The sequence below is a fragment of the Podarcis erhardii genome (genome assembly GCF_964252035.2).
Source record: "Podarcis erhardii genome assembly, chromosome: Z".
In the NCBI taxonomy this organism is placed as follows: domain Eukaryota; kingdom Metazoa; phylum Chordata; class Lepidosauria; order Squamata; family Lacertidae; genus Podarcis; species Podarcis erhardii.
In genome coordinates, this window is record NC_138504.1 from 20241046 (window position 1) to 20266505 (window position 25460).

The window sequence follows — 25460 nt, forward strand, 5'->3', positions numbered from 1 at the left end:
CCTGGGAATAAGCTCCACTGAATACAGTGAGACTTAACTTCTGAGTAGACAGTATAAGGCTCCATTTACAATAAATGGCAATATAACAATATGAATCAGCATCTACAGAAACTGGCTTCTGAAGAATTTCACCTCCACCAAGCATCATCCCTAAGTTGTGGCTTGATGGTTCGCCACTAGCACGCCTACAGAATGCATGCACATTTCCTTAAAAATGACTGGCTGCTGGAACGTTGCAATTAAAGAATTGAACATGGAATGGCTACATTTTCCTTTAAAATTATAGGAAGGGCTTTGCACGCCAGCTTCATTGTTTTCTTCATTTGATGCAGGTATTTTCAGTATAAACAGGACTCTGTTTTTGCACCTATACACAAACACACACACACGAGAGAGAGAGAGAGAGAGAGAGAGAGAGAGAGAGAGAGAGAGAGAACAACCACTCCTATTTCCAAAAAGAACAGGAGCTGGGGTCTGATCTTTCCACCACTTTTAATCAAGACGAGGAGAGGAGGAAAAAGGAAATCCGGAACATTTCAGGATCAAATCAGAAACTGGGATGGCATCTGTAATTCCAGGGCTGTCCTTGGAAAACCAGGACACTTGGAGGGTATGAAATAGGGGTGGTTGGATCAGATGTAGTAAGACCAAGAGGGTGGCATAGCTTCCCCTTGGACAAAGACCATAAACCCAGTGCTTTTTTCTGGGGGGATGCAGGGGTACACATACCCCTAAATATTTTGTGACTCTAAGTTTGGCCTCGCTGAGGGGCAGTATTTCAATATGAATAGGAAAATGAGAGTACCCCTAAATATATACATCTTTTAAAGAAAAAAAAAAGCACTGCATAAACCTATTCCGCTAGCCCATGGAACAATCTTATATATCATCTTATATATCAGGGCTGGGAAATCTTTTTCAGTCTGAGGACCACATTCACTTCTGAGCAATCTTCCAAGTGCCATGTGCCAGTGGAGGCAATATTGAGTACTCAGCAGAGTAGGCTAGTTTTTACTTACTTACTTACATGCACATATCCCGATCCTCCTGGCATTATCCGAACTCAGTGGCATTCATTATCCAAGCAAATATATTTGCGCTACAAAGCAGAGCTGTTGAGGGGCTGCAGCCTGGGGCCAGACAGAGATGCTTTTAGGGCCACATACTCATAAATTTATTTTATTACTTAATTTATTTATGACATTCCTATTCCACCTTTCTTCTAAGGAGCTCAAGGTGGCATACATACTTACTCTTCCCTCATTCTATCCTTTGCAAGGTAGGTTCAGTTGAGAGTAATTGACTGGCTCAAGGTCACCCAATGAGCTTCAGGGCTGAGTAGGCATTTGAACCCTGGTCTCCCAGGATTTAAGGAACGCAGGTGGCGCTGTGGGTTAAACCACAGAGCCTAGGACTTGCTGATTAGAAGGTCAGCGGTTTGAATCCCCGCGATGGGGTGAGCTCCCGTTGCTTGGTCCCCGCTCCTGCCAACCTAGCAGTTCAAAACCACGTCAAAGTGCAAGTAGATAAATAGGTACCACTCCAGAGGGAAGGTAAACGGCATTTCCGTGTGCTGCTCTGGTTCGCCAGAAGCGGCATAATCATGCTGGCCACATGACCCGGAAGCTGTACGCCGGCTCCCTCGTCCAATAAAGCGAGATGAGCGCTGCAATGCCAGAGTCGTCCACAACTGGACCTAATGGTCAGGGGTCCCTTACCTACCTCCCAGGACTTAGTCTGACACACTAACCACTAGACCACACCAGATCTCTTAGTATGTGCAGTGGGGTAGTCTGCTGTCAGTAAAATGTAGGCATCTAGATATATACTGACTGCCTGATCAATTTATATGGGCGTATTAAAAAAAACCTACAAACCCAAATGATAGAAATGTCAACCTCTCTAATTATAGATTTTAATCTCAGGGTGTGCCTTTACACTATAGGGAGCCAGGACAGACCGTAATGGATGTTAGGGTGTGTCATTATAGGGGTGAAACTTGATTTTTGCAAATTTATTCAGTGGGAAGTCTTAAAAATATGTTTTTGGGTGTGAGGAATTCAAATCTGCTATTATTTTTATGGCTGAGCAACATTTAGGTTCGTAAGCCTGTTTTCAGAAAAGCAAAGAATTTAAATGTTACCTTCTGAAAATGACAGGTAATGCCAAATGATGATGATATAACTGCAAGTACTTAGCAATCATTTAATATTTTTAATTATTTCTGTGCAATTTTACACACATTTTGCTTCTCAAGCATAACTTAATTATATTAATTTAATCAAAATACCTTTAGATATTTAAAACGGAAACAATTTGAACAAGCTAACAAGCCAGGGAAACTATTAGCTTGGCAAATAAAGAAGAAGAAAAAACAAAACTGTATTAATAGACTAAATGTAGCAGGTAGAGTTGTGGAAAATCCGAAAAGAAATAAGAGATCAGTTTGTGAGTTTTTATACAGAACTATATTGAGCCAAACCAAGTAATTTAGATGAAATGGGTAAATATTTAGAAGACAACAAACTACCTATGATACAAAAAAATAAAATGACATTTCTGAATACACCTGTCACAATGATGGAATTACAGCAAGCAATTTTACAGCAAAATTAGGGAAGACACCAGGACCTGAAGGACAGCAATATATTATAAAGTAAATTACAAGATTACCTAATACAACCTTTAAAAGATAATAGGAATATAACTTTGAATACAGGAGAGTTATCAGATTCTTGGAAGAGTGCATACATAACTTTGTTTCATTAGCAAGATAGTTCATAACCAGCTCTGTATGTCTATCAACCTATTTTGTTGTTGAATAACAATTATAAACTGTTTGGAGACATATTAGCTAATAGGTTGGAAACTGTATTAAAAGAGGTAATCCATGAAGATCAGGCCAGATTTTGTCAGGAAGACAAATGAAAGATAATATTAGAAACATAATTGATGTAAAATAATATTTAGAAATAAGAAATAAAAAACAAGCAGCTTTAATGTTTTTAGATGCTGAGAAAGCATTTGACAATGACTTCTTGGACTTTATGTTTAAGCATTTGGAAAAACCGAGAATAAAATATAAAATACTGATAGATGTGAAAGAGAGAGGAGGTTTTTCCCTGTCGGATATGAGATTATATTATAAAGCATCTTCTCAGTGCTGGTTGAAGGATTGAAGAATACACATATTTTAGATTTGGAAGGTCATGATAATATTTTTGGTTGGCACACTTACTTGTGGTATGAAAAGGCGAAAGTACATAAAGATTTTACAAACCATATAATCAGGAAAAAATTGTATAGAGTAAGGGGTAAGTATAAAAACTTGTTGGAGACCAAAGCACCACTATGGCTTTCACCTTTGGAAGCCATAGCAGTAAAGAAGAAAAATATGATGGAAAATTGGGCAACTTATAGAAATTTATTAAGAGAAGGTGGAAAATTTAAATTAAAAGAATTTAAGTATTTATTAGAGGTGTTAACAACATGGTTACAATATCATCATTTGAATGAAGTATTTAAAAAGGATATGAAGTAGGGGTTTGGGGAACAAAAATCACAACTAGAAAGAGACCTGTTAAACTGTAATATTAAAGTGTTATCTGAAATGTATAAGATGTTATTGAAATGGAAGACAAAGGACAAACAAGTGAATCTTCAATTATACACTGGGCAATAGATATTGATCATAATATAGGAATGGGTGCATGGGAACATTTATGGAATGTGGATCTAAAATTTACAGCATATTATAGTTTAAGAGAAAATTATATGAAAATGTTATATAGATAGTCCCTAACACCCAGTATATTGGCCAAAATGTATAAATAGAAATCGAATATGTGCTGGAAATGTAAAGAGAAAGAAGGTAACTTTTTTCATATGTGGTAGTCTTGTAATAAGGTTAAAGCTTACTGGGAAATGATATATAATGAACTGAAAAAGATGTTTAAGATAACATTTATTTTAAAAACCAGAAGCTTTTCTTTGGGGAATTATGAGATCAGAACTACCTAAACAGTATACAAATTTATTTATGTATGCAACCACAGCTGCAAGAATGTTATTGGCTCAAAAATAGAAGGAAGAAGAGGTCTCGATGAGAAAAAGAATGGATACAGTAGTTAATGGACTATGCAGAAATGGGAAAACTTACTGGAAGAATAAGAAACCAAGATAACACTTTTAAAAGAAAGGAATGGAAATGATTTATTGAGGATTTACAAACTGTAAACAGATTAAGACGTTGGCAGGATTAATGTAAAAACCTGCAGTTTCAAAATATATACGAGATATGGGAATAGATATATAAAAGAATATGTTGAGATATGTAGGGAGATGAAAAGAAATGTAAAGAACCACAGAAAGAGGGGGAAGGGAGCCAGAGTTCGAAATGTTAAAATTACAATTGAATAATTGTTGTAATATATACAAATGAAAATTAAAGTTTAAAGATTAAAAAAGAGAACAAAGAGAAAAGGAGCCCAAAGGTTTGCAGAGCTACCAAAAAAAAGAAACAAATCTTTATTTAAAGCAACAACACCCTCCCCCCCCCCCCCGCCCCGGGAAGTAAATACACTTTAAGAAACAGCACAAGGAGGAATGAGTGAAGGTTGGGATGCAGGAAGACAACACAGAGCACAGGAGGAAAGTAGAATGCCCTGCTGGGACACCAAACAGGAGAGTCCTGTTAAGAGGGAGGAATGTCCCTTTTCCTTAGAGTGTCCCTGTTGTGACCTGGGGTTTGTGATTTCAGCTCTCTTTACATAATATGCTGGAGACAGTTCTCTAGTAACACTTCTTTATTAAAAGCAACAAGACTAAAACCTGAGGAGGGGAGAGCTACATTTATAGGGACAGGGAACTAGTTAGAAGGGATACATTTTGGAGGGAACAATATCAGGCAATCACAGTCCTGCCTTTTGGAGGCAACCAATAAGACAGAGGATCCAAATACAGCAGCTTAAATGAACCAATAGTAGCTGTACCCTCTGGAACCAAAAGGCAGTTACTTTACCCTAATGCAAATACAGACAATAATAATACAGATATAAAATCCTTTGACTCAATACACGACAGTCCCTACTTTCATCAAAGAAATGTTGAAGGGTATGGAGTTATCTGACCCCCTGAGCCAACGAGATAAGTGACTATACAACATTTAGAAGACATCTGAAGGCAGCCCTGTATAGGGAAGTTTTCCTTTTTAATGTTTAATGCTTTATTATGCTTTTATATATGTTGGAAGCCACCCAGAATGGCTGGGGCAATCCAGCCAGATGGGCAGGGTTATAAATATTATTATTATTATTATTATTATTATTATTATTATTATTATGGAATAGGACGTCCCTTTTCTCATTAGTGAAATGTTGGAGGGTATGGAAGTGCCTAAGGCCCCATATGCAGAGGTGGAGTTAGGTTTCTGCAGTTCTGAAAGACAGGATAAGGGAGGACTCGGTCCTGTATACCTGAAGGAGCGTCTCCACCCCCCATCGTTCTGCCTGGACACTGAGATCCAGCGCCGAGGGCCTTCTGGTGGTTCCCTCACTGCAAGAAGCCAAGTTACAGGGAACAGGACAGAGGGCCTTCTTGGTAGTGGCACCCGACCTGTGGAACGCCCTCTCTTCAGATGTGAAGGAAATAAGCAGCTATCCTAATTATAAAAGACATCTGAAGGCAACCCTGTTTAGGGAAGTTTTTAATATTTAATGCTGTATTGTTTTTAACACTCGATTGGGAGCTGCCCAGAGTGGCTGGGGAAATTCAGCCAGATGGGTGGGGTATAAATTATAAATAATAAATTAATAATAATAATAATAATAATAATAATAATAATAATAATAATAATATTATGAAGGACTTCTGTTGCCTCCAACTCTTGACTGCTACCACCAATAGCCAGCATGGTGTAGTGGTTAAGAGCGATGGACTCGTAATCTGGGGAACCGGGTTCGCGTCTCCGTTCCTCCACATGCAGATGCTGGGTGACCTTGGGCCAGTCACACTTCTCAGAAGTCTCTCAGCCCCACTCACCTCACAGAGTGTTTGTTGTGGGGGAGGAAGGGAAAGGAGATTGTTAGCCGCTTTGAGACTCCTTCGGGTAGTGATAAAGCGGGATATCAAATCCAAACTCTTCTCTTCTTCTTCAATACCTGATAGAGATTTGTTGCTTCTAAAAGCTTTCTGACAGGCAGAAATTCCAGTTATTATTGGCATTTCTGAAGGGCCTCACCCCACTTCAGCTGTCGGTAATTATTGTTGTTACCTATAATTAATTCCTAATGATTATTCAACAGATTCATCTACCTAAAGAGGATGGAGGCCCTGTGGCTGCTACAAGCCTGCACAGCCAGTTTCAGGAAGCTCCCCCAACACTGGAGCATCAGCAACACTCTAGAAATTGTCCTAAGGAGGTGCACTTGGATTTCTGCTTGGATTTCAGCTTCCTAGCCTCTGATGTGATAATTAAATTACATAATGCTTGATTTCATGTACGGTGCCTTTTTGGTTCTAATTGCGATTCCGCATACTGCTTATCATATGCCTGTACTATGGAAGTGAAATGTAACAGCAATAATAACAACAGCCACCACCCATGTGCTCCAATGGTAAATCACTGACCCTGTTTTCTGGGTACAACAGGGCTGGGCTTTGGGGGCAGAAGTCTAGGGCCCCACTGTACAAGATCCCCCTCACAACACTTGAAAAATGTGCTTTGCCACATTTTGAAGCTTTTTGAAATAATACACATCTGCCTTCTAAACAGGCAGGCTACAATGCAATTTGAAACATTACTGCCTGGAAGCCCATTAACTCTAGAGTCTAAAATTACCCATTTGGGAGAAGAGTTTGAGGCTCCTGTGACAGTGCGAGGGAAGGTCTTTGTGGGAGCATGGGTGTACCCACGGGTGCCATGCCAGCAACCCCATCCCATGCTGAAGGTCCAAATAGTAAAGGGTAAAGGACCCCTGAACGGTTAAGTCCAGTCAAAGGCGACTATGAGGTTATGGCGCTCATCTCGCTTTCAGGCCGAGGGAGCCAGCATTTGTCCACAGACAGCTTTCCTGGTCATGTGGCCAGCATGACTAAACTGCTTCTATGCTATGCCATGCACTGGTATGCTTTCAAACTGCTAGGTTGGCAGGAGCTGGGACAGAGCAACAGGAGCTTACCCTGTCGCGGGGATTCCAAACTGCCGACCTTCCGATTGGCAAGCCAAGAGGCTCAGTGGTTTAGACCACAGTGCCCCCCCCCCCGCATCCCTTTTGGTCCAAATAGTAGTGCTGGACTAGCCAAACAAATGTGTGTGTGTATTTCAGTAGGTAGGGCACGTACTTTGAACACTAAAGATCCCAAGTTCAATCCCTGGCATCCTTCTTTTTTAAGGATCTGATAGCAGGTGATGTGAAAGACCTCTAAGTTGAGACTCTGGCAAGCTACTGCCACTGCTTACAAAGCTAGATGGACAAGCCATCTGTCCTGGGTGAAGGCAGCTTGCTCTGTTGTAAATTTAAGGATCATGGAGAAAATGACAAAAGCCATTTTTCACCTTTTCACCCCTTTTCACCCTTTTCACCCCTTGCTTTTTCCTGTAAGACCTATTGCAGTTGTTAAGAGTCGTCAACAGGCTCATCACAGCTATCTGCCAATCACCCATTCCCACCACCCTTCTGAGTAATACCCCTCCCCACCTTCTCACTATATAGAAGGGTCTGGAAACTTCTGTTTCAGTGTATCTGAAGAAGTGTGCATGCACACGAAAGCTCATACCAAGAACTGACTTAGTTGGTCTTTAAGGTGCTACTGGAAGGAATTTGTTTTGTTTTGACTATGGCAGACCAACACGGCTACCTATCTGTATGTAGGAGAAAATATAGTTTGCCTTTAAAGGTGATCCTGCCTAATTCACAACAATATGCAAACTGAACATGGCCATCCTTCAAAATTCACACTTCTCTGAATATTGCAATGTAGCTCTCCAGCCAAGTATGTAGTGTCTACAAAAATGTGTAGATTAAGGTAAAGTGTGCATTTAAAAATGCATATATTAGTAAAAATAGCATACCAAAATGCATTATATTGGGGAAAATTGCTTCCAAAAATGTGTGTATTAGACAAAATTGCATAGAAAAATATGTACATTAGGAGAAATGTTATGCTAAAATGCGAAGGAATTTTCATTAGTACCTTTTAAAATAAATTTTGGAAATTGATGTGGAAATTTGGAGAACTGAAATTCAAAAATGAAACAGAGATAAACTGAAATTGGCAGCTTTGTGCATCCCTAGTTGCGGTGTTTGGTGTGAAAAGCTTTTCTTTTTACGCTGCCTTTTAAGGGAAAGCCCACACAAGTTGGCTCACCTACTGTAAAAACAACCGCAAGAGGCAAGCTCATATATCATTTAAATAGCTTTAAGGAGAAGCTGAAATCAATACAGAGACCAGCAAAACAACCATTAACAGAAACTCCCCCCTCCATAACACTTCAATCAGGAAAGGCTGGACCAGGTTAAATTCTTTCGGCCTAAAAAGCCCTGAATACCTTTGGAAACGGGACGCGGGTAGCGCTGTGGGTTAAACCACAGAGCCTAGGACTTGCAGATCGGAAGGTTGGCGGTTCGAATCCCCGTGACGGTGTGAGCTCCCGTTGCTCGGTCCCTGCTCCTGCCAACCTAGCAGTTCGAAAGCACGTCAAAGTGCAAGTAGATAAATAGGCAGGGAAGGTAAACGGCATTTCTGTGCGCTGCTCTGGTTCGCCAGAAGCGGCTTAGACATGCTGGCCACATGACCCGGAAGCTGTATGCCAGCTCCCTCGGCCAATAAAGCGAGGTGAGCGCCACAATCCCAGAGTCGGCCACAACTGGACCTAATGGTCAGGACCTAATGGTCCCTTTACCTTTACCTTTGGAAAAGGTATACAAGTACAATCACTGAGGTCACCAGCGTATATACACTCTTGTAATGCCTCATGCCTCAGAGGTCCTGCTCCATGGGAACCCAAGCAGGGCTTTTTGTGCAATGGCCCCAGTGTTTTGGAAATCCTTTCCTGTGGTTATCAGACAGGTACTGACCCTTTTGGGATCTTAGTGCCTATCGAATACATGTTTATTCTGCTAATGGAGCCACACACACATACCACTTGGGGTATGTAACCACGGAGCCCCTACCAAGAAGGCCCTATCTTTTATGCTCACCAATCTGATTGATCTTACATGTAGGCTTGCAGACAGAGTTTCTGAAGCTGACCTCAGGACTGGGCAACTTTGTATAGCTTAAGGTTTAAGCTATATTTAAAATGCTGGTGGTATTGACCTTTAAAGGTTATTTGAAGGACTCTTCAAATAACCTTTAAAGGTCAATACCACCAGCATTTTAAATAGGGATATTACAAGCATACAGAGGTGCCCCTTTCCATCTAGAATCCTTTTTATAATCAGTTGAAAGTTTTCAACACAATAAAAGCCAAACAAATCTAAATAAAAATAAAATAGAGAGAAAAGATAGAGAAAAAGAAGGGAAGGAAGGAAATAAAAAAAGCCCTCTATCGAGGCTGCATTCTTAACCTTTATTCCACACAAAGGAATGTGAGCCCTCCCAGCTCTCACCTGGGAGCTCCCCCCCCTTCCCCCACCTTCCTACCCTGGGAGTTCCTCCCTACCCAGTCCCTTCATCTTCCATCCATCACCTTCCTGTGTGTATCTTCATTAACCCAAAGTAGGAAACATCAAAACAACAGAAGAAAGCAAAAATTAGAAAAAAATAAAAATAAAAGGAGAGATAAGAAAAAAAAAATAGAAGGGCATCAGATTCTCCACCTGCCCATTATATATATAAATATCATTCAAAGTATTCAAAATATACACTCCAGGATAACATCCAAGGGAGATTCCAGTGGGAAGACTAGCAGTGCTGGAAGCTATGAAATTACTTTAAAGGTAAAGGGACCCCTGACCATTAGGTCCCGTCGCGGATGACTCTGGGGTTGCAGCACTCATCTCGCTGGCATACAGCTTCTGGGTCATGTGGCCAGCGTGATTAAGCTGCTTCTGGTGAACCAGAGCAGCACACGGAAATGCCATTTACCTTCCCACCGGAGTGGTACCTATTTATCTACTTGCACTTTTATGTTCTTTCGAACTGCTAGGTTGGCAGGAGCAGGGACCGAGCAATGGGAGCTCAACCTGTCGCGGGGATTCAAACTGCCGACCTTCTGATCAGCAAGCCCTAGGCTCTGTGGTTTAACCCACAGCGCCACCTGCGTCCCTATGAAGTTACTTTAGGAAGCAGAAAAGAGAGCTTGGAAGACAATGGGGAAAATCTCAGTGAACTGGTTTGGGAATGTTGCTCCATAGGAATAATCACAGGTGGTCTGTGGGGGGGGGGCGTTTACAAGTGTGTGTGCATGTGGCCCTTGAGGCCAACCTTTCTGGCCCTTATAACTATCCTAAGGCCACACCCCTCGCTGGCCTTGCTTCACATCCTGAGTGCATTTGCCTGGCTGGAATGTTCCTTGAACTCTGATCTTAACTTTTACTTGTCTGGTTGGAGAATACGGAGGGGCGTTTCTCAAAAGTAGCCTACTGTACAACGGTAAAATTTATGTGTGTTGCTCGGCCCACATTTGCCTGTGGTCCCACCCAACAATAGCCTGTGGCCCCCAGAAGGCTGCCCAGAAAGGAATGTGGCCCTCACTCTGAACAAAGTTCCTCACCCATGGTCTGTAACATTAATGGACTAGGGAGTAAGTCTGCCTCCCTCAAGTGGTATCCCAGATGGGCCTCATGCAAGTGTGTGAGTATTTGAGATGTTTGCCAGGCAGGTTACTTCCTCGGGTCAGTCAGCCCTGCTGTTGTTGTAGACTACATTCCAGAAAAGCAGGTAATATACAGTACAGGTCCAAACAAAACAAATGTGTCTAATAATCTCCTCATTAAAAGCCATCTGAGCCAATGGTAGTCGTGTCTTCGTATATGACAGAACTGCAAGCGTGGGTTATGCACACATCAGTGGCTTGAAACGCAGTAAGGTCAACACACACACACACCCCTTGCATTGCAATTCGTATTCTTACACTGCTGTGCAGATCAGAGAGGCAGCAGGGATGTCTTCATCTAATGTGCGTTATCCAAATTGTTTTTCTATGCACAACAGCTGCCTGAAACGTATGCACCATGGCTTCTGTTCTCAAATCAGACGGAAGATGGTTTGAATGAAAGCACTTCTCAAGAAGCTACAGGATACCTATGAATGTGGCTATTGTCATGTGTACTCCGCTTCAATCACCAGTGGTGGGAGTGCGCTGGAGCTGGAGTAAGCAGCAATGTACATGCAGCCTTGCCCTGACAGCTGATGGGTTTGGGCCATAAGGAAAGTGGAATAATAATAAGCCAACTGATTAATAAATCAAAGTTTTCTGGTAGCAAAACAAATGATTCATACCCCACAATTTTATGCACATATCTGATCAAATAAATAAGGCATAAACTCTGTTCAGCATTAGCAGGAACAGCAATTAGAAGAGGAGTGCTACCCACGCTAGACTCAGCCTTCCATTCCAATTGCAGAAATAGAAGAAGCGTTGGGAGTTGTGTGTGTGTGTGTGTGTCACTGGAAAAGAGCTTGCATAGAGCAATGGAGATTAGGTCCAGTCCCCAGCATCTCCAGGGGAAGTCTCATGCCTGAAATCCTGGAGATCTGCTGCCAATCAGTTTTTGTTTTTGTTTTGTAATAAACAGAGCAGAAGGCAGCTTATTAGATTCACTTCAGAGAAGTCACTGCTCAATGAAAAGCAATCCCCCCCCCCCAGTGTACAACTAGACGAGGGCCTATTAACTCAGTGGTCAAGCATCTGGTTTGCATTAAGGCAGCCAAGTATCCTGCTGTGTCAATGATAGTCCTTGGTTTGAAAGCATCCTCTAACTAAGGGCTCTGCAGTCCAAGAGCTGCAAGAAGGAAAACCTGCAGAGGCCTTGAAGTTGCCCATCCACAGTTGGTAGCCAAAGAGCAGACTAAGAAGGCACACAAAGGCCACAAGGAAAGTGTCACAGCTCAAGGGGAGAGCACATGCTTTGCCTACAGAAGGTCCTAAATTTAATCTCTGGCATCCCCAGGTAGGACTGCTAGAGACCAGCATCAGAAACCAAAGAGAGCAGCTGCCAGTTTGTACAGACAATACTGAGTGAGATGGCCCAGTGATCTGGCTCCATATATGACCACTTCCTACATTCTAGGCTAATATCCTTGAATACCAGTTATCAGAGAGTGCTTGCAGGTTTCCCACAGGTCTCTGGTTGGCCACTGCAGGAACAAGTTGCTGCAATAGATGGACCATTGGCCTGATCCAGCAGGACTTTCCTTATGTTCTCAGATGTTCATATGGTCACATTCATGTCTCCCACCATGATGAGATGCATTTTAGTTCTACTCATATTAAAGAAGTTACTGTATTTCTAAATCTGTATCCATATATATACATTAGGACATTTTGGAGGGGAGTGTTACAAATCAGTATTATCCTCTTTTGTGGCATTGTGTAACTTTGCATGCTGGAGGAGCCCCATGCGCCATCCTTGGCATCTCCGGAAAAGGATGTCCCATGGCTGAGAAAGTCACACACACCCTACAGACAGTGTCAAAAGAGGTACCAGAGTTTCCAGAGCCAGAGTTACTATAAGACTGTTTCATATAATAAGTCTTAATATAAGACTGTTTCATAATATAAGACTGTTTCATATAAGCCCATGAGAGAGTGGGTTGCAGCAAATGGGGAAAATTATAGCTGAGTGGTGGAATACATCACACAACTTTGCATGCAGAAGGTTCAGTCCCCAGGGATGAAAAGCATCTCAGCAGAGAACTGGGAAGGACTTCCCTCTGCCTGAGCCTCTACAGAATCAACAGCATTCAGAGCATGTCTGATATTGATCTACATAAGAGGTCGAGAACCTGTGAATCTCCAGATGTTGGACTCCAGTTCCCACCACCATCCCTGGCCATTATCTATGCTAGCTGGGGCTGATGAGCCCTTGGACTAAAATGGAGCATCGGGTATGACGAAGCATAAAGCAGCATCGCAGATCTGAAAGTTTTATTTGCCAGAGCTGCTCCAGCTCCTGCCATACACTTATCAATTCATTAATTTTGGTAACCCACTTCTTTAACCTGCATATATTGTACAGATTAACTATCTTTGCATATTTCTGTTTCTTGTGCATGAGATTATTCTCCACCTACAATTAGGAGAAAGAGCAGAGAAGGGTGGTACAAGGCACCGAGAGTCTACTTGCAAATGACTGGAAATCATATTCTGCTCCTCCCTGACCCTGATTTCAGAAATGCCAAGGTACACACACTCACACACTGCCCTACGTTTGGACACATGACACAATACCCTCATTGAAGCTAAGCATGTCTGGACTTGGTTGGTGTGTGGAGGAGAGGCTACTCGGGCACCTCTGTATTTACTGCCTTTATGTTTACTAATATGTTTACTCTGTGTTTAAAGGTAAAGGTACCCCTGACCGTTAGGTCCAGTCGCGGACGACTCTGGGGTTGCGGTGTTCATCTCGCTCTGTAGGCCGAGGGAGCCGGTGTTTGTCCACAGACAGCTTCTGGGTCATGTGGCCAGCATGACTAAGCTGCTTCTGGTGAACCAGAGTAGTGCATGGAAATGCCGTTTACCTTCCCGCCAGAGCGGTACCTATTTATCTACTTGCACTTGACATGCTTTTGAACTGCTAGGTGGGCAGGAGCTGGGACCGAACAACGGGAGCTCACCCCGTCACAGGGATTCAAACCATGGACCTTCTGATCGGCAAGCCTGATGCTCTGTGGTTCAGACCACAGCTATGTTTACTATGATGGTGGTGAGATAGATAGATGACAGATAGATGATAGATATAGATGATAGATAGATAGATAGATAGATAGATAGATAGATAGATAGATAGATGATAGATAGATAGATAGATAGATAGATAGATGATAGATAGATAGATAGAGAGAGAGAGAGATAGATAGATAGATAGATGATAGACAGATAGATAGATGATAGATGATAGATAGATAGATAGATAGATAGATAGATAGATAGATAGATATAGATAGATAGATGATAGATAGAGACAGATAGATGATAGATAGATAGATAGATAGATAGATAGATAGATAGATAGAGATAGATAGATAGATAGATAGATAGATAGATAGATAGATAGATAGATGGATAGAGACAGATAGATGATAGATAGATAGATAGATGATAGATAGATAGATAGATAGATAGATAGATAGATAGATAGATAGATGATAGATAGATATAGATAGATGATAGATAGATGATAGATATAGATGATAGATAGATAGATAGATAGATGATAGATAGATAGAGATATAGATAGATAGATGATAGATAGAGACAGATAGATGATAGATAGATAGATAGATAGATAGATAGATAGAGATAGATAGATAGATAGATAGATAGATAGATAGATAGATAGATGGATAGAGACAGATAGATGATAGATAGATAGATAGATGATAGATAGATAGATAGATAGATAGATAGATAGATAGATAGATGATAGATAGATATAGATAGATGATAGATAGATGATAGATATAGATGATAGATAGATAGATAGATAGATAGATAGATAGATAGATGATAGATAGATAGATAGATAGATAGATAGATAGATAGATAGATAGATGATAGATAGATGATAGATAGATAGATAGATAGATAGATGATAGATAGATGATAGAGGAAGCTGATGGATTCTTAATTATATTGAATTTGGCATTCAGTACCAAATGAGGCAGTCAGACAGAGAACATAGGTTTTCTGATGGAATGCAGAGGGTGCTATAAAATAAGCCACTTCCTCACTCCTTGGTGCAACTATGGGTTTGTCTACATTTGAGCATTATTTAGCTATTAGTCCACTTTTTCCCAAGTGAAGTAGACTGGAGTAGTCCACACCTGTGTGTGCATTTGAATTTGTATATGAGGAGCCACTTCAGTTATTCCTAATTATATGACTGGGAACTCCCTTTTGTGTTTGTTCCCAACACTCTTATTTGTTGATTTCATGATGTCAATTAAGTATCAACAGGGCATGTGTGCCGATAGTTGTGCATATATTTTTTTTTACTTCCTGCATGAGAAGTGTCCAAAGCACACAGATATGCAATTGTAATATTGCTTGTGCATGCAGTTTCCCAGTTTCATGCATATCCGAGGGATCGAAAGGGGGTAGAGATTCCTTGAGTACAGCTGGTAAAGAAACGGAAGTATTGAGGAAGTAGTGGGAATGGAAAAGGCAGTAGCAGAAAGTGGTCTTTTATTGCCCACCAACCCAAAAGCACTGAAACAAATAATCTGTGAACCAAGTAGGATACAAAAGGAAAACACTGAGATGGGTATTGTTGGAAGGTAATGAAGATGCTGCAAATTAAATTGGGGACACAAACAGCTGCAAACACAAGGTAATCGTGGATGCGGACAAGGCCTGTTATTATGATGCTATCACAACAGCATCTGTGCTGTTTGCCATTATGACAGTTACAGGCCTGGGTGTGAGGACGGGAAGATAACAGGATTTGTGATCAGGTGGAAAATTGAGGCTGAGGGAGGGACTCTTCAGCACTGCCCATTCTATCATCTCCTTCCTTACTCAGACATTTCCTTCTTTCTTATTGTGACAGATTCTCAGCAAAAATTTGATGGAAGAACCACCACCAGGAAGGCAGATGCACTTCTTAAACTGCAGCCCACTGGTGCCTGTTCGCCTGATTTCTACAACATTGTACAGTTATGAATTGTATAATTAGAATTGTGCATTGTAAGCTGCCATAGGAAGATATTTACCTTGAAAAGCAACTTAAAAGATGTTTAAATACACAAGTGAAAACTCTGAACTGGAGAACCAGGCTTGTCACCATTTTTTTTTCCTGGCAAGGATTTAACGGTGGCACAGCAGGCAGAAATCCCACAGGGGAAGTTCCTCATCACTTCACCCACATACTGAGAAGGCAGTATTGCATAATGGGAGATGCAGACGCAAATCGCTACTCCGCCATAAAGCTCACCGAATTACCGTGGAGTAGTCACACTCTGTGTTTCTCCAACCACACAGGAATGTTGTGAACATAGAATAGGTTTGAGAGAACCATGTATGCTACCCTAAGCACCTTGCAGCAGGGTTAAAAAATGCCACAGATAAATGTTGGGTGAACTTCACCAGTTGAATTTCTGCCTGCTTTGCATCTGTTAAAAGGCACTGGAGGCCTGCAAAGAAATAATGAAAAATGAATGTCGGACATTACCAATTGAGGGATGTCTCTAAAAAACAGAAAACACCTGACATCTACATTATTGCAGATCTCTTATAACCGGCATTCTCTTCATGGGGTTACTGATGATAATGTCCAGTGTCTATTTGGGAGCGCCCCCACCCAAAGATATTCACAGAGCTTTTGCCAAGGTGCCTTGGAGCCATAGGGGCCCTGGGTGCCCTAGCACCCACAAAATTCCCCATGAGGGGCTGGGCACCCACAAATTCTGGTGCCAGGGTCATGCAAGCTGCATGGTGCTCACAGCCCTGGGCACCCACAGTTGGGGGCCAAGCAGACACTCCTGCTTCCAACTCCATAATTCTATCTTTTTTTGACCCTGTTGTGTGCTTCCAGCAAGGTGGAGGGCAGAGGACCCCTCAGCAAAATGATGTCAAATCCTTCTCCCACTTCCCCAGTTAAGCAACTTTTTGTACTGATGATGCTAACAGCTGTATGGCAGACAGACGTTCACAGTACTGTATATATAACACAGCAAGTGTTGTAATTAAGAGAAAGTGCTGCAGTGTTTTTGGCTCAAATGCCACCTCCTCTCCAGGACTTGCCTACCTTACAGGGCTGTTGTAAAGATTAGTAGAAATAGCAATGAGACCAAGGAAGAGATTTGCATAAGAAATAAGAACCACAGCAACATTTCACATCATTGCATCTGCATACTGGAGGAAAATATAAAGCTAACATTTCAGGAAATCTGCTGGGGTGGGGGTGGGAGGAAGTGGCAATTGTTAACACAAAGCAATGGATTTTGCTAGCAGCTGCCAAGCTGGATCTAAAGAGAGCATAGTGTGGCATAGTGGTTAGAGCAGAGGTCAGCAACCTTTTTCAGCTGTGGGCCAGCACATTGTTTCTCCCCAAAGAATCCTGGCAACTATGGCTTACCCTTCTCATGGCTACAATTCACCGGACCCTTAACAAACTACAGTTCCCACGGTTCTTTGAAGGAAAATAATGTGCTTTAAATATATAGTATGCCAGCCCAAATAACTGTTCAAAGCCAGGCCAGCTCATAGAATCGTAAATTTGGAAGGGACCACGAGGGTCATCGAGCCCAACAGGTGGCGCGTTGGGGAAGTCGCTTTCCACAAGCTGTTGATCTGTGGTGGCAAACTTTCCTCCCACCTCAAAGAAAGGATAATCAAGGCAAGGGAGGAAAAGAGCAGAGGAAGAAGGGTAAGAGAGGAAACCCTCTCATCTTTGAAACCAAAAAGGTGGTACTTACTTGTAACCTCAGCGGCAGTGGGTCCCTTCTCCAAAGGTGTCCTCGCACATTTAACAGGACTCCTGCCCTCACAACTGTGGCTGGAGCACTGCTCTCCCTGCTAGTCCTTATGCGCTCAGCGGCGGAGGTGTGGGCAAGCCAGAATGCGTCCCAGACAGCTAAGGCTGCCCTTGCCAAAAAAAGAGGCCCAGCCTTGTTATGGGAGGGAGATGACAATGTGGGTGTGTGTGTTTTGCCCTTCAGGGGATCAAACAGGTTTCTCTTTCCACAGCAGAAAGTCTCCCCCTCCTTCTCTCTCTCTCTCCCCTGCACTTCGGCAAAGAGGTGCCTCTCCCTAGTACATTCCTTACATTCTCTGCCCTCTGTCGCTAGAGACACCCAAGGCTGACAAGGAGAATTGGAAACCAAGTCACGGTAGCACTTTTTTTCCTGCTTTTGCCAAATTCTGTATGGGGAGTAGGGCTTGGCACTCAAGGAGGGTTCGCAAACAGCCATCTTGAGAATCAATTCCCTCTTCCTGTTCTGTACAATTATTCAGCTGCTGTTAACCAAGGCCTACAAACCTAAAGCGCCCATCAAGGGACAGGCACATAGCTCTCACGAGAATCTCCACACCAAAAAGTTAATAAAACCTTCATAGACAGGGCTATTGAGAAATTAGCTGTCTTATTTTGCTTTTTTTTTCTATTTCTATACTTTAGGGAACTTATTTCTGTAGGAACTTGGGAACATAGGAAGCTACCTCCTGCTGAGTTCAGACCATTTGTTACATCTAGCCCATTGTCTACACAGACTGGCAGCAACTCTCCAGGTTTTCAGGCAGGATCTCTCTCCTCCCGTGAAGATACAGGAGATTGAACTTGAGACCTTCTGCAAGCAAAGTAGATGCTCTGGCACTGAGTTATGGTCCTTTCCTGAAAGACATATGAACACAGAAAGCTGTCTTATACCAACTCAGACCATTAGCCTATTTAGTTCAATATTGTCCACACTGACTGGCAGCAGATCCTCAGGGTTTCAGGCAGGGTTCTCTCTCAGTCCTACCTAGAGATGCCAGGATTAGAACTTGGAACCTTCTGCATGCAAAACAGGTGCTTAACCACCGAGCTACAGATTTTAATGCAAACCTAATTCGCACTTCCCGGACCAATATGCAAACTGAAACATGGCTAGCCTTTGAAATTTGCACTTCTACAAATTTTGTGATGCTGTTCTCAAAACCAAAATGTGCACACAAGCAAAGCAAAGCAAAGCAAAGCATTTATTAGGATAAAGTGTGCACACAAAGTGTAAGTATGGATTTTCATGTTGGATTTTAAAAGTCCACAAAGAGGTGTGAAAATGTGGTTTTCCAAAGAATGTAAAAATGAGAAAGTAAGGAAAACATTAACGGCTGATTCTTATTGTTCATTTTCTCTCCCCGCTTCATTTTTCTGTTCACAAGGAAGATCCAGAAAGTTGATATAAAATATGCAATTGCTGTCATTTTTAAATGGTTTCCCATGTAACTGCGTTTTTTAAAAATATGTATCTACAGCTGTTTTGTTCCTATCTATGTAATTATTTTATACATGTTTTAATCGTATTTTAAAATTTTTTTTGAGGTCATTGGAAACAGTTCATAAATCAAGTAACAACTACAGCAACAGCTGCACCAACTGCTACTACTAAAAGTATTGGGGGTCCCATGCTCAAACACTCTTCCAGCAACAATTGGGCAGTCATCCTCACTTTTAATTTTCAGGCGTATCTCGAAGACTTTTTATGCCAACAGATCCTTCTGTACTGCTTTTCAAGGTTTTTATTTTTAGGTTGCTATACCCTGCCCTGATGTTTTTTGAGAGGGCGGGATATAAACACTTTCATAAATAAAGCATGATGTCATTAAAGGTTTGAGAAAGCTTGAAGCTCACGTATAACAAGAAAAACCAAAGCAACCTCTTGACTCCCCCCTCCACAAATCCAAGTGCCAGTTTATGGCATGCCAAGTAAAGCCTTGTTCATTAGACATGCATAGAAGCCTACTAGAGACAATCCACTTTTCATCTGGCTGCCTTCCTGGAACTGGACAAAGCAGGTGAGCTGTCCATCATCTGGCCATTGGCAATGACATGGGTACTGGGCCCCATGTGACTTAAGGAGCCAACAGTTTTGTAGACATGATTTGCAAAATGCATATTCTTTCCTGATTTGTGTAGTTTGCTCTGCATGTTCAAGTGTGTGTGTCGGGGGGGGGTTCATTCTTGTGTTTTGATTTGCTAACACTTGTGCTTTGGTTATAAATCTTCAAGCTCTCTAAATGAGACTGATGAGCACAATTATGATTATTTGACCTCTCAGTGAACCACTATGGTGGCAAATTTCACAGGCTAAGTATAACATCAGGCAAAAGCCTAATCTCTTTCCAACAGCTCTATATTTAAGAGCCTCAGAACTTAATTGGATTCCCCGCTGTTTTCAGTAACCGTCAATCTCCCACCAGGCAGAAGGCAAGAGGCTGCTTTCCTTCACCCTCCTCTTTCCCCAAACAGGGTGAATGATGCTGAAAGTCAAGAAGAAGGGTGTGGAAGTCAAACCACCCATTTGATGAAAGGAAATCAAACAGGTTTTTCACGAGTCTTGCTCCATAGAGCTTCTATCCTCCTTAAGTGTGAGTGGCAGGTAGCAGGCAGCCCTCTTGCTAAGGCTGACAATCAATCCAAAATGCATTCAATTTTAGCAAAATTAAGAAGTGTCTCGTGGAACTTTAAAGACTAACATGTATTATAACATACACCTTTGTCAGCTACAGTTCCATGCATCAAATGCACAAATCATTATCCTAGTGTAGGGGTGATGTTAAGCAGTGAAGTCAGAAGGAAGTGAGATACAAAAAAGGACAGGTGACGAGAATTACACTATTATCAACAGCAGCAATTCACAAAAATGTTAATAATACAGACAACCTGGCATCAGTAAGCCAAATAATGCTTGTAAGTGTGATAAACAATCCTTTGTTCTGGGCTGATGTTACAGTCTTCATCTGAAATTCCTTTGATTCCAGAGTGGCCACTTGTAAGAAGAGTTAGTGTCCTGGGAAGTTAAAATACCCCCCACAGACATGACACTGACACATGCTCACACTCACGCTCACGCACGCGCGCACACACACACACACAGATGCAATTTCTGATGTCAAATTTGTGTCTATTACTGTAGAGATGCTTGTGGGAAACTGGAGCGGCTTTCACCATTCCTACAAAGCCTTGGGGTTGTGTGTCACTTTGTACATCGTAACTGAATTCCACCTGCCATTCCATTGCACAGCCAACTAATTTGGAGATAGCATTCTGGAGCTTCTAACACCACCATGAAATATCCAGAAATGGGACACAACAGAATAGTTTCTTTTTGACACAAATGCAGTTGTTCTAGAACAAGCTTCTTGACTCCAGCAGCTACAAAGGTTGGTTCAACAACTGTCCTGCAAGCTTCAAAGCCATTAAAATGACCCAGGTCCATTTCACTATCTTGAATCTTCAACTTTCATCTGCCTTCTAACACCGTAGTGCAATAATCTCTTTGACAGCTATAGCGTATGCCTTGTTGGGATTGTGCAAATGGTTAGAATTGTGCAAATAGTTTAAATGTCTCATTTGGATTGTATATTAAACTTGTTACTGCTTGAAAAGTTGCATGCTTTTAATTCTGCAAATAGTCTTCAGCAGTATTGTAAGCGGTTATTTTGATGTTGTTATGGCCAATGGGCAAAGCAAAGCAAAACCAACATATCCATCGATCCAAAGAAAGCACAGGAAATGTCTGTTATTTATTAGCATTGCCCCAGATTTCACAAAAGTACTGGCCCAACACCTAAGATTTGTGTTTTCATGATCCAACTTATTCCTGTGACTGCTATTCATTTTAATGGTTTTTAATACTGAGTTTTGAATTGTTGTAACTCACCCTGAAACCTGCTGGTAATAACAGCAGTAATACTCATAAATCTGAAAGGTCCATCAACCACAGGACATCTTCAACAAAATGACACCATGTGTTCCTCCGCCCCTTTTAATTTGGATTTTTTCCCAATCTGCAAAAAGGAGGGGGGGAATCAAACATAAAATTGCATGTCACCTATCTGTGGATGTGCTGAAGTGCATTGTGTGGACAAACACTATTTTTAAATGTTTCATGTGGGTTTCCCATCTATTACTCTATCCCCTACTACTTCTATTGGTGAGTTGTAGATCTATTAATGGTTTTTCTTCTTATACTAGATGGAGTCGTTTTTATGTTGCTTCCCACTCCCCTGATACCATATATTATTTTTAAATGTACTTTTAAGATGCCCAGAGAACATAAGAGCCCTGCTGAATCAGGCCAGAGACCCATTTAATCAAGTATCTTGCTCTTGGTGTCCAACCAGATTAAAAAAATGACCCCTGGACAGTTAAGTCCAGTCAAAGGCGACTATGGGCTTGCAGTGCTCATCTCTCTTTCAGGCCAAGGGAGCAGGCGTTTGTCCACATACAGCTTTCCGGGTCATGTGGCCAGCAGGACTAAACCGCTTCTGGCACAATAGGATACCCTGACGAGTGCCAGAGCACATGGAAACGGCGTTTACCTTCCCGCCGCAGCGGTACCTATTTATCTAATAATAATATTTTTTATTTATTTATACTCCACCCTCCCCAGCCAGAGCCAGGCTTTATTGGCTAACACCAATAAAATTACAATAAAACATAATGGGGGGGGGGACAAACAAACACCCCCCCAAAAAAACCAGTTTATTAAAATACAGGTTACAATACAATTTAAAATGCAGCCTCATTTTAATAGTAGCCCATAAATCAAAACCATAAGGGGAGGGAAACATAAGGGTGAGACTGAGTCCAAACCAAAGGCCAGGCGGAACAGCTCTGTCTTGCAGGCCCTGTGGAAAGATGTCAAGTCCCGCAGGGCCCTAGTCTCTTGTGACAGAACGTTCCTCCAAGTCGGGGCCAGTACTGAAAAGGCCCTGGCCCTAGTTGACACCAGTCTAACCACCTTGCGACTTGGGGCCTCCAAAGTGTTGTCATTTGTGGACCTTAAGGTCCTCCGCAGGGCATACCAGGAGAGGCGGTCCCGTAGGTACAAGGGTCCTAGGCCTCGTAGGGCTTTAAAGGTCAAAACCAGCACCTTAAACCTGTACTCCACCAGGAGCCAATGCAGCTGGTAAAGCACTGGATGAATGTGATCCTGCGGCAAGGACCCAGTAAGGAGCCTAGCCGCGGCATTCTGCACCCGCTGGAGTTTCTGGGTCAGCTCCAAGGGCAGCCCTGCATGGAGCGAGTTACAATCAAGCCTGGAGGTGACTGTCGCATGGATCACTGTGGCCAGATCAGGGCGAGAAAGGTAAGGGACCAACTGCTTGATACGATAGAGATGGGAAAATGCCATCTACTTGCACTGGTGTACTTTTGAACTGTTAGGTTGGCAGGAGCTGGGACCAAGCAATGGGAGCTCACTCTGTCACGGGGATTCGAACCGCCAACCTTCTGATCAGCAAGCCCAAGAGGCTCAGTGGTCTAGACCACAGCACAATCCACGTCCCTCTAACCAGATTACCTTTGTGAAGCTCACAAACAGGACATGAACTCAACAGCACTGTCCCCACCTGTGATTCCCAGTAACACTGAAGGTAACATAGCTATCATAATACCCATTCCACACTATTAAGAAAGTGATATTTTAGTGTGGTAGCACCTACACTGTGGAACTCCTTGCCTATTGATATCAGGCAGGAGCCTTCACTGCACTCTTTTGATGCTGCTAAAACCTTTTGTTTTTAAAAAAAGAAAAAGGCAAGCCTACCCAGATATTTGGAATGCTGATGTGTTTTTAGTTTATTGCTGGTTTTAATTGTTCTGAACATTTTAATTGTTTTTACCAATCCTTTGTTGCTTTATTCTTTTTGTAAACAGTTGAGGTATTTGTTTTTGTTTTCTAACAAGAGGTATATAGATTTTATGAAATAAACAAATAAATAAAACAATGGGTATTGGGTGGCAACACAAACACACTGAAACAAGCAACTGCTGTGCTGATCTAGGACTCAACAGGTCAAGGCGTGGAGGATGCAGCAATTATGTTGGTTTTGTGCCAATTTCCACCTGCAGAGAAAGATACAACACATTCTTCCACAACAAAGGCCAAGCCCCATCTCTGCCCTTTCTGCACCCAGGTGTGGCCACATCAGAGCTTTGCTGTAACTCTGACTCATGGGGAAAGACTGAATGGAATTCCTTAAATATAAAGTCCCGCAATCCCCCTTCTCTCATTCTTCGGTATCACCCAAGCACAAAACCTCAAGGTTTACTGTGATTAGCTACTTTGCCCTTTGAGAGTACTTGGGGACAAGTGTTCACAGGAACTGCAACCTCCACATTATCTTTTTTTTCTTATGCATTGACACCATCCACACACTCATTTGTTTTTGGCAATCCAGATGCTTCTTCCAATCCTTTACCCAGGTAAGCACCTTAAAAAACAATAACTGCTGGTGCTTTGCAACAATTTTGGGCACTCCCATCGCAATGTTAGCACAACCACCTCCAAATGTGACACATCATCATTGATCTGAGATCTGCATTACAAGAATGCTTATTCTGTCCCTCCTCCCCCCCCCCCGCCCCCAATAGGCATAACTGGTGCTTTTCTTGCTTCTGGGCTCTCCACACACCTCACAACTATGCCTATGACACTGCAAAAGCTTCCTGGTGGCATGAATCCTCTCAAAATTCACAGGCAAAGGCTGGCAAACTCCTAAGCAGAGCAGGTATCACCCATAACTTCAATGAAACACAAGGCAGCTCTGTTGTTATAGGGCTAAATAAGGTTGGCACATATTTTGTCTTCTGTGTTGTTAGACCCCAGAGAACTGGATCAGTGTACAAAGGGGACTTCTTATGCCTCTTTCTGGCTTCCCTAATGGGAAGTTACTCCCTTCTGTAGTTCCTTGCTCGGGCGTGCTATAATTAAGGATGAGCAGATCTATCAGTTTCAGATTCTTTTCATTTCTCATTTTTCCAGCCTGAAGTTCAATTCTCCACATTAGTTTGAATTCTTTTTTAAGTCCTCATGCAAATTCACCACTGTTTTAGTGCAAGTTTCTCCAAATAGGTATTGTATACACAAGTTTGCCTAATATACACTTTTTTCCAAAACCATTTCCCCTAATAGAATGCTTTTTAAAATGTTATTTTCACCAGTTTATGTGGTTTTGTACACGTTACTTGGCCTGGGAAACTATATGGTGAACTTTGAAAGGATTGCTGTGTTTCAGTTCACGTACTGCTTTGGAGAATGTGGTAGGTTTGTCTTTTAAATGCAAACTGAATTCAAATTCCCCCCTCCCTTCTCTGAACCTAAACACTCATTCTTTTTTTTAAAACTGTTTATTTACAGTCCCTACCAAACCTTAACAAAATGCAGTCCCCTAGATTATTCAGGAGAAGCAATGTGCTTTCAAATGTATGCTGCAGCATGTGTGACTTCAGGGTATGAACCTGGTTAAAAAGAACGGAGCGCTTCAGGAACACTTGTGGCTACAAGAGGGCACTCTGGATACAAGAGCCTATTCTGGCTTAAAGCCAAAAGGCTTTGGGTGAAATAGATTGAGGTTGCTCTAATAAGGAAACGTATCTTATCACTGATGCTTCGGTACTAAGCCAGGTTCACCATTCCCTGCAACAGGAATGGGTAACATGGAGGAGACTCTTGAGAGTCCCATGGACTGCAAGAAGATCAAACCTCTCCATTCTGAAGGAAATCAGCCCTGAGTGCTCACTGGAAGGACAGATCCTGAAGCTGAGGCTCTAATACTTTGGCCACCTCATGAGAAGAGAAGACTGCCT

At 42.1% G+C, this 25460-nt stretch overlaps 1 protein-coding gene across 9 annotated transcripts in view; it reads right to left on the bottom strand.

Annotated features, from left to right (window-relative positions):
• Positions 1-17799, bottom strand: part of ZNF185 (zinc finger protein 185 with LIM domain) — a 65024-nt gene extending 47225 nt beyond the window's left edge. For 3 of the 9 annotated variants that reach the window (XM_081847989.1, XM_081847987.1, XM_081847986.1), the window contains exon 1: positions 17584-17791. The gene's annotated coding sequence lies outside the window, so the exon portion shown is untranslated. Of the gene's footprint in view, positions 1-17583 lie in introns of all 9 variants that reach the window. The other 6 variants (XM_081847988.1, XM_081847985.1, XM_081847983.1 and 3 more) reach the window with 6 other exon arrangements.
• Positions 17800-25460: the final 7661 nt, after the last annotated feature.